Source organism: Cyprinus carpio, chromosome B6 (assembly GCF_018340385.1).
Source record: "Cyprinus carpio isolate SPL01 chromosome B6, ASM1834038v1, whole genome shotgun sequence".
Taxonomy (NCBI): domain Eukaryota; kingdom Metazoa; phylum Chordata; class Actinopteri; order Cypriniformes; family Cyprinidae; genus Cyprinus; species Cyprinus carpio.
The window spans coordinates 28,422,836-28,435,400 of record NC_056602.1 but is presented as its reverse complement, the minus strand read 5'-3'; the positions used below and the strand labels follow the sequence as shown (position 1 = coordinate 28,435,400).

The following is a 12,565-nucleotide window of genomic DNA, read 5'->3' as shown; positions in this document are numbered from 1 at the left end:
ACTGCAGGTCATTTTTTTACATCACAGTTCTGTGTGAGGCTTCATTCATAGCAATTCAGGAATGTAAATCTGCTGAAACACACTATGAACACTGTGCCTTCATAATGAAGACATAAAACATCATTTAAATCTGATCATCAGGATTTACTCTGTAACTTCCCTTGAAACATACATGAATAATGTTTCTGAGATACCATTGAAATAAAGTTTCAGAAAGATACATTTGTTGTGTTTTCATACTAAACTAATTAGCCTATATTTTATATCCCCAACACAAACATTTCTGTACTGTCATTTCGAGTAAGACATTATTTAGTGTTTTTGAACAATGAATATTCCTTTTTTTTTTTTTCTTTTTTTACAAACGTTTACAAAACAAACAAACAAAAAAAAAATATATATATATATGGCTGATTTATAAAGCATCAAAGAGTTATTAAAATACCCTTTTATGCCTGGTTTTCACGTTTCGCTATATTTGTACATTTTTTAAACGTAGCACAGACAGGCATAGATAAATGAGCGTGCACGCGCACACAGAGCAGGATGGTCATTGTGGTGGAACTACACGCGCGCGTTGAGGACTGGAGCAGTAGGAGGAGGAACTTCAGGTCTCATTTATTGAACGTTTGTTCACATTAGTGCGCACTCGAGTGCGCCACACACGCAGGGAGCGAGACACACACAGCAGAGCTCTCGATCACAGCGCGCGCAGCCGGATCGTTCCAAATTTCAAAATTCGAATGTAACAGTAGCGGCGCGATGCGACATTATATCCGTCTGTCGGCGCTTTGATCAACGCACTACCCGCAGGATGGAGAGGAAACTTTGCTGAACTTACAGCTGATTTTTCATTTGCTTTGCTTCAGACATGGTGAGTGCATCATTTCCTCACTGACATTGTCTTCTTACGAATCGCTAATATTTCCTGTCTTTGTAATATAATGCATTATTTATCCTTCATACTATGAGTTATGTCGTTAGAAAATCTCTTAAAACGAGGAAAGTGCAGGAGGACGCGTTTGTTAACATTTTGAGAAGGTTTAAAGGATGGTTAAAGATGCAGAATACATTCTTAAAAAAACAAAACAAGTTTAATTTAGGAACAAAATGGTGTTATAGTGGTATGTCATGGGAGAAGCTTTTTATTCTTTTCCCCTCCTTTCCCCCTGCATTAAAAGAAACCTAAACATTGATCTGAAGAACCAATAAAGAAACATCACTATTTTTTAGAACCATATAGAAATTCACGAACCCTGTAACCTCTTTGCAGATAAAATAAAACAAGACATACTGTAGGCTATGTAGTGCATTGAGTGTTTCTGTTTTAGGTAAGAACAGACACATATTCATTATTGTTTGTATTTGTATTACATTTTGCATAACACTTTAATCAAACAATATAAAAATGCCTAAGTTTATTCATGCTATAGTTTGAACTGAATTTAAGATTCTAGTTGAGATTATTCAGGTCATACTCTTAAAAATGAGGCACTTGAATAGTTACTAGCTTCAGAACTTTCTGCTATATCAAGAACTATATTTTGCAGTGTAGGGTAAAATACATTTAATAGAGAGATGAATAAAACTAAAAATAAAAATAGATAAAAAATCTGGATGTTTTATTGCAGGTTCTTTAGATCAGTTTTTTGCTTACTGGATTCCAAAGACAAAGTAATAATAATAATTTACCAGTCATAGATTAGACAAATTTAATAAACAAACATTTTATGCAAACAGAATTAAAAGTACTATAATTTGAATACAGTTAGAATCAACAATTTATTTGAAAGTCATTTAGCTGTTTAGTTAAATATTAGTGCTCCAAATCAGGTAGATATGTATTTAGTATTTGTAATAATTTGTATTAATGTAGCACCTATTTTTAGACTGAGACTGAAGCATCACACTGACCAAATGTACAAAAGAAAAAAATTACGATCCTACGCTATGTAGACTTAAAATATTATAAATGATTGCTTTTTTCCATCAAAACTAAGGTGAAATGTAAAAGTGCAATGAATGTTTTTTTTTTTTTTTTTTTGCTTATATCATGGGAAGCTCAGTGTGATTAAAATGCTAACATGATTTTAACTATTTTTTTTTTTAGTTTAAGATGCAAAAAAACATTCTATTATTTAAAAACCAAATAAATTTTAATTAGCTCCAATCATAAAAAAACCAAAAAAATTAAAATTAAATCAATTCAAAACAAAATCACTAACATAATAGAAACTCTTTCTTGATCAGGAAACTCTGTCTTTCAGATCTAAACATCTGTATCATTCTTAATTTAATTTATCTACATTGCTTCACTCGGTCTTAGTTTATGCATACGTGTTTATTCACACGAGAAGTTTTCTTTTATGAAATTTGGCTGTTTGAACTTAATCAATGCTGGATTTCACGGAGCTAGATGATTACTCTGAAATCGCTGATGCGATGTTTAAAGTCAGGAAGCTAATAAGGTAATTTTAGGGTGCCTTGCTAAGCATTTTTCAAAGAGAAGCATTCATCGTCCTCGAGAAGCTCTCACAACCCCCTGCTCAATACATTCACCGCTTTGTTTCACGAGAACGCAGGTCACTGTTGCACAATTCCAAATTATTAACAATCCAGGTCCACAGAAGAGATCAGGAATCGGACACTGAGATCCAAAACCAGTTGCAGATGTAGTACTGATCCTAAACGCCAATGCTTTCTTTCCCAAATGCAATGATTCTACCATCACCATGACTTTGCAACTCCAAAACAAGTCCAAGAAATATTGACTCATGCACGGCAACTCAGCAGATTTTGTTTTTCTATCATGACAACGATATAACGAATAATATTTCTCATTGCAGAACATCTGCTCAAGCATACAATACAACTATTTTTGTCTTTGGTAACTTGACATATTGTGAAAAACATTGTAATATGATGAACTTTTATCTGGTGTTGGTGTGTGGTGTAATTCCGCATTAAAAGAACCAAATTCAGTTGAGTACCACTGGATTCAATCAAATCCAATTGAAGTGGCCACTTTCCAGTCTGTTCACACTTTAAAAGTATCAAATTCAAGTCTTTGCATTCACATTTTACATGCTTTGAAAAGGGAGTCAGATCTCTTATTCTCATGGTCTCAATGTAGATTTTGAGGATGTGCAGTACTCCATTTTAAAGCTTGCAGATTTTTTTTGCGGATACGTCAGATCACAGATTAATTATACTGAAATCAGACATAAGTGCAGACTTATTTTAATAATTTTTGGAAAATGTTGGACACACATCAAAGGTCATGTGCAGAGGGGCAAGTTTGATTTAACGCTCTCGTTTTCAGTGTATAATAACATCAGGTCTCACTCTGAGCTCTCTTTCCGTCATGGTTCTGGTTACTAACCCTAATAAATTGTGAATAAGCTGCACAATTCCTGCTCGAGGAGGCAAAGCGAGGCCCGAGTTCCCCATCCTAAGACGCCCTCTCTTAAGAAAACACAAATTAATTCCTAAAGTCCTCTGTAGCCAAAGGTTTCTGGAATGATAAATATTTTCATAGGAAGCACGGCTCTTCCTGAGTTTATCGGCGCTCGGTTCATTACGGCCCGGCCCACATTAACCCCTCGGTTTTAGGGTGAGGCTGGAGGCCTTGAACTCCGCTTCTGCTTTGAATTGTCAACCGATCCTCTGCTTCCAGATGGAAGATGACCTCGCTCGTAATGAGCAAAATATTTAGCTAGCGCCCATAGAGGGAGTCCCGAAGTCTCGTGAGTCTTGCACAGCTAAATGTGATCGGTAGCGAAGAGCCGCTGTCACAGTTAACACTTTGCCACATCATCAGACAGTCGGGTCTGTGGCTTGGAGTCAAGGCCAAGGAATTTTTCACTGCTCAGGATTAAAGTTATGAAAAGCCTATAATGCAAGTATAGGAAAAGAAGCTTTCTGAACAAACATGAATTTTAGTAGTGTAACTTTCTTTATAACACTAATAGCAACAAAGCACGCATTACTACTATTATTGATCATACCTGGAGAAAAGTTTGCTCTGAATTTCTAGTCGGTCTTTTCCCAAAACAACTGTATACATGAATGCTTTAGCAGCACAGTTACAGTCAGAGGCCCAACGACAGCGAGCTGAACTTCACATAAACTCCTCGCTTTGATCAGACAACGCTCTAACAGTCTTTGATTACAACTTCCTTTTGTAAAGCGAAGAAACTGGTGTGCTCAGATGTTGAATGTTTTGGGTGACTTGCGTTACTTTCAAAGGTTTAAACACTGAATGTTAATCATATTTGGCTTTCCAGAAAATAAATATCAGAGAATTTTAAAACTGTGTTCTGGAGGTCCTTTCTATAGTGAGTATTATTGTTTTATAAACTGTATATAGAAAAACAAGATCAAAAGGTATTTATAAAACAACAAGATCAAAAACTACTTATTTTGCTGTTTCTGAGTACCTGTGTCATGTTACTGGGGTGTTGCTATGGAGTAGCTATGCTGATCTAGGTGGTTGCTAGGCGGTTGCTTACAGTAAGTGAAAAGTCTGCTATTTTCACCTTGGGTTCAACTTCATTGAAAGTCTGTGGGATTTTCCACACAGATCATTAACCAAAGATTTGATCAACACTAATAGTGATGCTTGACTTAACAAATGAGAGAATATAGCCTGGAGAGATTCTGTATGTTAATGTGAGTAGGAAGCAATACAGTTTTGTAGTTCCCTTTCAGTCTGTCACACACACACACACACACACACACACACACACACACACACACACACACACACAGTCATCCAAACCCCTCCTTTTCCCTACAGTCTCAATTCTTTTCACCAAACAGCAGCTGGTTCTTCAGCTATTGCCAGCCTTTAGTCCTTATCTTATATCTTAACACACACACACACACACACACACACACACACACACACACACACACACACAGCCAGTGTCACATGCGTCTCTGTCATAAAGCAAACTGCTAAATGTGTGTGATCCAATGCATTAAATAATTAGCAAATGAAAGGTGCTTTATCTTATTATTTTCCTGTTTTTATTTGGAACTTGATGGATGCAAACCATAAAATAACATTCATGCAAGAAATGAAGGCTGATATGAAAATAACGTCATTACTGCTAATTGTCTGATAGCACACAAACCAAAAAATTGTACATTTCTACCATCTCGCAGTATATACCGTTATACTCTTCAGCACTGATGCAAATAATGTTTAGGCCTATATTGGGATTTTTTTATGACACTAATAGTCAAGAACAACGAAACTTAACACTGCAGTCTCAACATCAGTCAACATGTGAATGATTAAGAGATTTCATAAGATTAACTATACTCTCCCTCTCATAATCAATTTCCAAAGGTGGCAACTAAAAAACTTGGACCGTATACAATATAAACAAATTAGTTCTCTTGAATAAGCTGCAATGTTCCTCGTCTCTGCCACTCGGGCGCGTTTACACATGCTAACCGCCCTCAGGGCAAATAAGCAGGAACTTTTTCAACAGGTTTCTTTGATAAAGCCATATATCATTCAGTGACTGTCCACAACAATGTAAGCCGAGGATGTTAGCATTTGTAGCTACCATGTCGCAAGGTGAAAAGTTCAGGACTGCTAACTGAATAAACTACTTAGTCTTCCTGAACTGTGCATACATTATGTAGACGGCTATTTTGCAAGTCATGCGAAAGCTCATGGTTTTAAATCCAAGTCAAACAAGCAGCACACTCAATTTCAAAGGAATATTCTTGGATAAATACAGCTTAAGCTCCTTTGAATAGCTTTTACTTAGGGTTAGTGATTTGAACAAAGCTTTAAACTAAAGTATAACATTTGTCATAACTCATCCTGCAGCATGTGTGCTACGTATTTGAGGTGTGCATACAAGCTGATGATTTTCACCTAAAACTGGAGAAAAGCTGAATACCATGGAGACTTGGGCTAGTAAGAACCACCAAATCTCCACTTATACCACTTTTAATTAAGTAAAGCCACCCAGACAACCTTAGCAAATGTATTGCAACACACTTGCAACGTGTGTCGAGTTTTGCACATGCAAACGCCACTTATAATTTCTTTAGAAATGTAAATCTAGCTTCAGAACTAAATGAAAAGTTTGCAAGCCTGAAATGTGATTATACCCTTGATTAAAAGAAGTACACTTTAGCATATGTTTAAAAATATTACTTATACAAATAATATCCTATAGCCTACTAAAAGTGCACTTTTAATACAATTAAGCACACTTCTTTTTCACAAGGCCAGTCAGTGAAATGTTATCCTAGAATAGTTGCTCTTTCGTTGTGCATGTGATTTGCATGCATTGAAAACACGCAGCTCTCTCTCTCTCTTTCTCTGATGCACTCGAGCCGTTTTAATGCAGTCTGAGCCTCCAGACTACAACAGGCCAGATGTGTTACCTGACCGATCCCCTCATAAGACGGATCCTGGGAGGTCCACCAGCTGTCCCCATCCATGACCCACGCTCCGGGGGTGAAGGGTCCAGCAGACCTGGAGGCTGGTGGCAGTAGGGATGAGGGGGATGGGTCTGATGAGAAATTGGGAACCGATGGGGCAAATGTCTGAACGGAGGGGGTCGATTACACATAAGTCGGGGGTTTTTGGGTGGGAGAGGGGATCCTTCCATACAAGCTGGCATGAAAGGTGGCTTTCTCCTCTTGGAGGCTGTCATGTGGAAAGCAGAGCCCACCATGGCAGGCGGTTAGTGTTACACACAAACATGGTGGCCAGGAACGTGCGGCCAAGCCCGGGCTGGGCTTTTTAATAACAGAAGCCAATAAATTAAAAGTCTATCTGCAGGATGGAAAACTGATAGCTTTCCGAAGCCTTTCCGCACGGGATTTTGTGTGTGCTCATTTGTTTTGCACTTTTTTTGCTGTATTTTCTGGGACAACAAGCACTGAACAACTAAAAGGAAATTGGAAAGATCAGAACGTTGTCAAAATCATTATTATTATTTTTTTTTCATACAGAATTGTACGACGGTTTATATTGTGCAATAGTAAAAATGTGTAAATATATACTTTCCATAATGGATTTTGTGTATGCTAGCTCATTTTACACTTTACTTTCTTCTCTTTATTCTGGCTGATATGCAAAGAGGAACTTGGAAAGAATACAATGTTTTAGAAAGGATTCAATTTGAATACAGGATTGTATGATAGTTTATATTACAGTATGCAACAGTAAAAATGTGTAAATATGGACTTTTGTGTGAAACCATTTGTTTTACTTTTTTTTTTTCTTTTTTTTTTACTGTATTTTCTGGACAAGTATTGTAATGATTCTGGCAGAAAACCAAAGAGGAACTTGGAAAGAATAAAATGTTTTAGAAATGAATTAGTCTAAATAAATACTTGTACAACAGTTGTGCAATGGTAAAAACTTAAATATAGATTTTCTGCACAGCATTTTGTGCATGCTAACCTGTTTTACATTTTTTCTTTGCTGTGTTTTCTGGATAATAAGTATTGTTATGATTCTGGCTGAAAAGAGAAACTTGTGTGGCAAACTTTGGCACCGCAGAAAAGTTTTGCGAGGAAAAAAATGTTTTAGAATTTTTTTTTTTTTTTTAAACCGACTGGCACGATGGTTTATATTGTGCAACAGTAGATTTTTTGCTATAGAAATATAAGCAAATATGGCATAAAGTGAAAAAACAGCTGCTTTATCATATCAGTTTGACTGTTTTGAGTCATATTTTGCGTTACATAAGTTGAAGCTGTTTCTGCACTGATGTCAGACTTTGTTTGTTTTGAATAATCATATCTTTTGGTTTGCGTCTATCAAGTTCCAAATAAAAAGAGAAATTAATCAAAGCGTCTTTATTTGAAAACACTTTAATTCACCAGATTACTCTAGATAGTTATGCAACACACAAACCGTTTCAAATTGAATTCCCAGCATCTATCGTGATTTATACGGTTAGCATTGACGCTCACCTCTATATCATGCATTACATCATGGTGCATATATGTCTTTGTCGAGTCTGTGCAACACTTATCAGTGTTCCCATGCTCTGCTGCACTCCAGCATTGATGAAATCCCCGGACAGTGATGTAAGCACCGCCGCATCTCAAGAGACCATTACTAGGCTGTTACAGCCCCCCCATCGCTCCATTAGCGAGCTAAAGAGCAGACGCGTGTGGCCGGCCGGCTTTATTTACGAGAGTTCGAGTTCAAAGGCTGCAGACAAGCTTGAGCCCCAAAGGCAAGCGGCCGCAGACTTTGTGTGTGCGTTTCAAATAAAAAACACAGCTGAGTGCATCAATTGAAAAACTCCCACAGCATGCACAGCAAGAGCCCTGAGGTTCAACACTGTGTAGTAAATGAGGTAGAGTAAGTCTGATGTTTGGATAAGACTATTTACCAAATGTCAAATGCATCACTGAACTATAACAAAGTGAAATGTGAAGAAGAGAGTCTCACCGACAGTCACTTGAGAGTTTACACTACGAAACTACTGATTTCAGTTGAAAAGTTGCATATTAAGCATATACAGGAAAACTGTGCAGAAAGGTTTTGCAAAGAAAAATGAACACAAAAGAAAAAAGACTATTCGTTTTGCATGCAAACCTTTTGGTATTCACTAAAAATAACTTGATTAGCTAGCCAGAATAAGTTTAACGTTTGGATAAGACAATATTTACCAAATGGTAAATGCATCACTGAACTATAATGCGGTGAGGTGAAGTGTAAGATGAAGAGTCTTAACGACAATCACCTTTCGCTAGTTTACTATGGAAAGCGATTTTTTTCAACACATTTTCCCTAATATTTATGACTTTACATCTTGCAATTCTAAAAAAAGAAGTGAGCAAAATAGTCGCAGTTACCTACTTTTTTATTCTGTGGCAGAAAGGGACTTCCATAGTTTTTGCTACAAATTCATTGATTTCAACAGAAATTTTGCATATCAAGCATAGATAGTTTAGTTAAGAATACTTACCAAACTAGACAGAACTATAATTTTATGAAAATTAAGTGAGTCTCAAGAACAATCATTTCCGACAAGTTCAATTTAGGGAGTTTGCTTATTAAAGTTTACGCTGCAGATCAATTGATTTTAATGGAAATTGCTTCACAAGGATGTACAGGAAAAGTTTAATAGTTGCTTTTGAATGCAAGATGTTTCTTTTGGTCTATTTCCACTGCATTTACAGCACATGTTGCATGTATCAGCAACTGTTGAATTTAGGTACTGAGATTAAAACTTTTTGAGCAAAAAATATGAAACCAAACTCAAGCAGAAAAGTTTTGCAAGGAAGATATTTTTGAACACAAAAGACAAATTCATAGTACTTTCTCATTTGGTTTTGCTTGCAAAATGTTTTTGTATGCAATAATAGATACAAAATAAATTCAGAAAATGCATGGGGAGTTGTTATTTTGTGTCTTTATTGTATAGTAGCTCAGGTTAGGTTTTTTTTTTTTGATTGACCCTCAAACACATGCATACAAGTTAATTCAAATAATTCTGCATAATTCTGCATAATTAAACTGGGACATTAAAAAAACAACGTGGAAAATGAAACAATTTAAAAAAACAACTATTAAAATTAACCTACTATAAACAACCATAAAATAATACCGTATAGAATTGTAGCCAGCTATAATGAACCTCGGATATGTGAAAAGGCCCCATATTTAACTAGTGCTCATTTGTTGAGCTGGACTACCTGGTCCATTCATCGCTCAGCGAAGCCCGTGTGAGTTCAGAGGGAATGAAAGGGCAGATGGCTGCTCGCAGTCTGTCTGGAGTCACGCTGGAAATACGAGGGCTGCAGAAGTGCTGCATTGTTGTAGTGAGGTCACTGTGTCTCGCGGTTTCCCTTCAGGCGGAGCAGTGGTCACCCGCGAACCCGCGCCCAGCGCCATATGGGACGTAGCCCTCAGCTACCGGCCAGAGAGCAGTTTGGTGGCTTTGATTGAACGGTTTAGATCACGGTTCGGGTTGGAGAGCTTGCTGTAAATCAGACAGCCATATGGCAAAGCTACGGCTCATGATTCATTTCAAAGACAGACAACCTGCTCTCTTAACCCGATCATAATGATCCTGTCAGGACATGCAGAGTACAGCACAACAGTAAAAATCACAATCGTTTTCTCAAAAGAGGAACTGATTTTTATTGATAAGTAATAAAGCATTAAAGACAGACCTACTGTGAGCTACGAGCTTGTTCATTGGTGGCATATGATTTTGATGCACCAATCAGCCTGCATGATTTCAACTTTTTTAATAATAATAATCATTTTTAACAGCAGAGATACTGGCGAGAATCTACATTACCCATGATTCTGAAGAGAAATCTCCCCCAACTGGAGAACACAAAAAAAAAAACATAATTTTTAACATATATATATATAATGACAAAAATAACATATAGAAAACCTGTTTTTGTTTATTTGTTTGTTTGGTTTTGTTTTTGGAGAGACACAAAAGTTATTTAGCATCATGTTGACACCAGTTTTATTTTAATATTATTTATATATTATTATAGTTTCTAAATAATTTATACACAGCTTTCATTTCAAGTTTTATTAATTCTTAAAATTTCTATTTACATTTTATCTATTAATAAATATGTCTATTTATTTTTTTTCTATATATTGTAGTATTCAGTTTATTTAGTACTTCAACTAAGTTTTTTAATCTAATATTTATATTTCATTCTTTTTTATTTAAAGAAAATTATTTTTAATAGAAAAAATATTATATAAGTTTTTATCTAATATTTATATTTTATAAAATTTCAATTAAAGATAACTATTTGTAATAATTTGGAGAATTACAACAAGTAAATCGTGCCAAACACACACACACACACACACACACACACACACACACACACACACACACACTGTATATATATATATAGTTCATGGCTTATACTTTTTAAAAATCGCAAAAAAAAAAAAAAAAAAAAAAACCTTCCACAACCAATGCCGCTGAAAAAGTGGGCAGCCACTGTTGAGGGCTTCGTCATGTGACCAGTTGTTCCCCAACTGGTTTAGCTTCACGACTACATTCATGCTGGGTAAAAAGAGATATAGATGTGACTGCGCACGCTGATGTATGATGTAAGGCTTTGTGTGGAATACGATAGCCGTGAAAGACGCCAACGCTAGCAGAACAGCGCGAGGCCAGGTGAAGCGCTCTGGACCGGCCGTGCCCCGTCCCGAGTTTGTTTTAGCTCAGTTTACCACTGTGAAAGGGGGCAGAGCATTCTTTCCCATGCCCTCTCGCTCCGGGACATGCTCGTAACAGGAAACACACTGCGCATCACAGGAACTCTGGGAGGAAGTCAGGACTCTGCTGGGCGGCCAACTCTTGCCGTCTCCGCTCACGTTTATTTTCTTGGGAAAGGTTTTGTGAGGAGTGGTGCCTCAGCAGGTGTGAGAAAACCATCGCTGCATCTCTGACCTGGAGAACCGCTCTTTCTGTTTTCAGAAAACAAGCAGACGTGTGAGAGCATGTTTATAAGAAATTAAAGGGATAGTAGACTCAAAAAATAAAATAAAAATCAGCTACTCTCCCTCATGTTATTTATAATTTGGGTTGTTTATTTGTGAGATGCAAGATGGGATATTCAACATAATGTTGACACCATTGTTATTTCAGTGTAAGTTATGTGCTATTATAGTACTTCTTAATATTTTGAATTAGCTTTTTATTTTTATATTTTCACTTTTTTATTTATTTATTTATTTTTTTAATTATTTGGTTGTATTTTTCTCATTTTTATTTATTTTTTCTATTTCTATTCATTTTTATTTCAGTTTTAGTAAATTTGGTACCTAAACTTTTTTATTTCAGTTGGTTGCTAAGCCAACATTTCTAAATATTAAGTTTTTAATCTAATAATAACATTTAGTTCTAATTTAATTTCTAATTTTAATCTTTTTAGTTTTTGTTGAGCGTTTTATTTGTATTAGTTTGTAAATTTTTCTAATTAGCTATAGATTATTTTTATAGCAGTTTTATTAAATTTAGTACTTAAACAACAGTATTTAAAAAAGAACAAAAACATTTTGAAAAAAAAAATTATAAAAGTTGTCAGTATGACTTAAACACTATTTTCCAAGTGTGATTAGCTCACAATCTTGTTAATGCTTGCATACGATCACTATATATTCGAGAACCAAGAAGTTTTCTTATATAGTGAAATATTAAATAAAACAATAAAAAAGACTTTAAGCTCAGCTAATAGATTTAAAAACATTAAATGTGCACTTTTTAAGTCTTCATACTGACTCACGTTGGTGGAAACTGTTTGGTTTAATCGCGATTAATCACATCCAAAATAAACGTTTTTGTTTACATAATATTTGTGTTTATACTGTGTATATTTATTATGTATATATAAATACACACACATACAGTATATATTTAGAAAATATTTCTATGCATTTCCATGTATATATTTCTATTCATATAATTGATATTATATATACATATTTAAATTTTTAGTTTAATTTTATTTAGGATGCTATTAGTTTGACAGCACTATTTACGACACATTTGTGAAAATACAAGCCGATTACTTGTCT

The 12,565-nt window shown here is 35.5% G+C and overlaps 1 protein-coding gene across 1 annotated transcript in view; it reads left to right on the top strand.

Annotated features, from left to right (window-relative positions):
- The first annotated feature begins 546 nt into the window (after positions 1-546).
- LOC109061670 (eyes absent homolog 2-like) overlaps positions 547-12,565 on the top strand; it is a 36,165-nt gene continuing 24,146 nt past the window's right edge. Inside the window, exon 1 of the mRNA XM_042726660.1 lies at positions 547-874. The gene's annotated coding sequence lies outside the window, so the exon portion shown is untranslated. The remainder of the gene's footprint in view (positions 875-12,565) is intronic.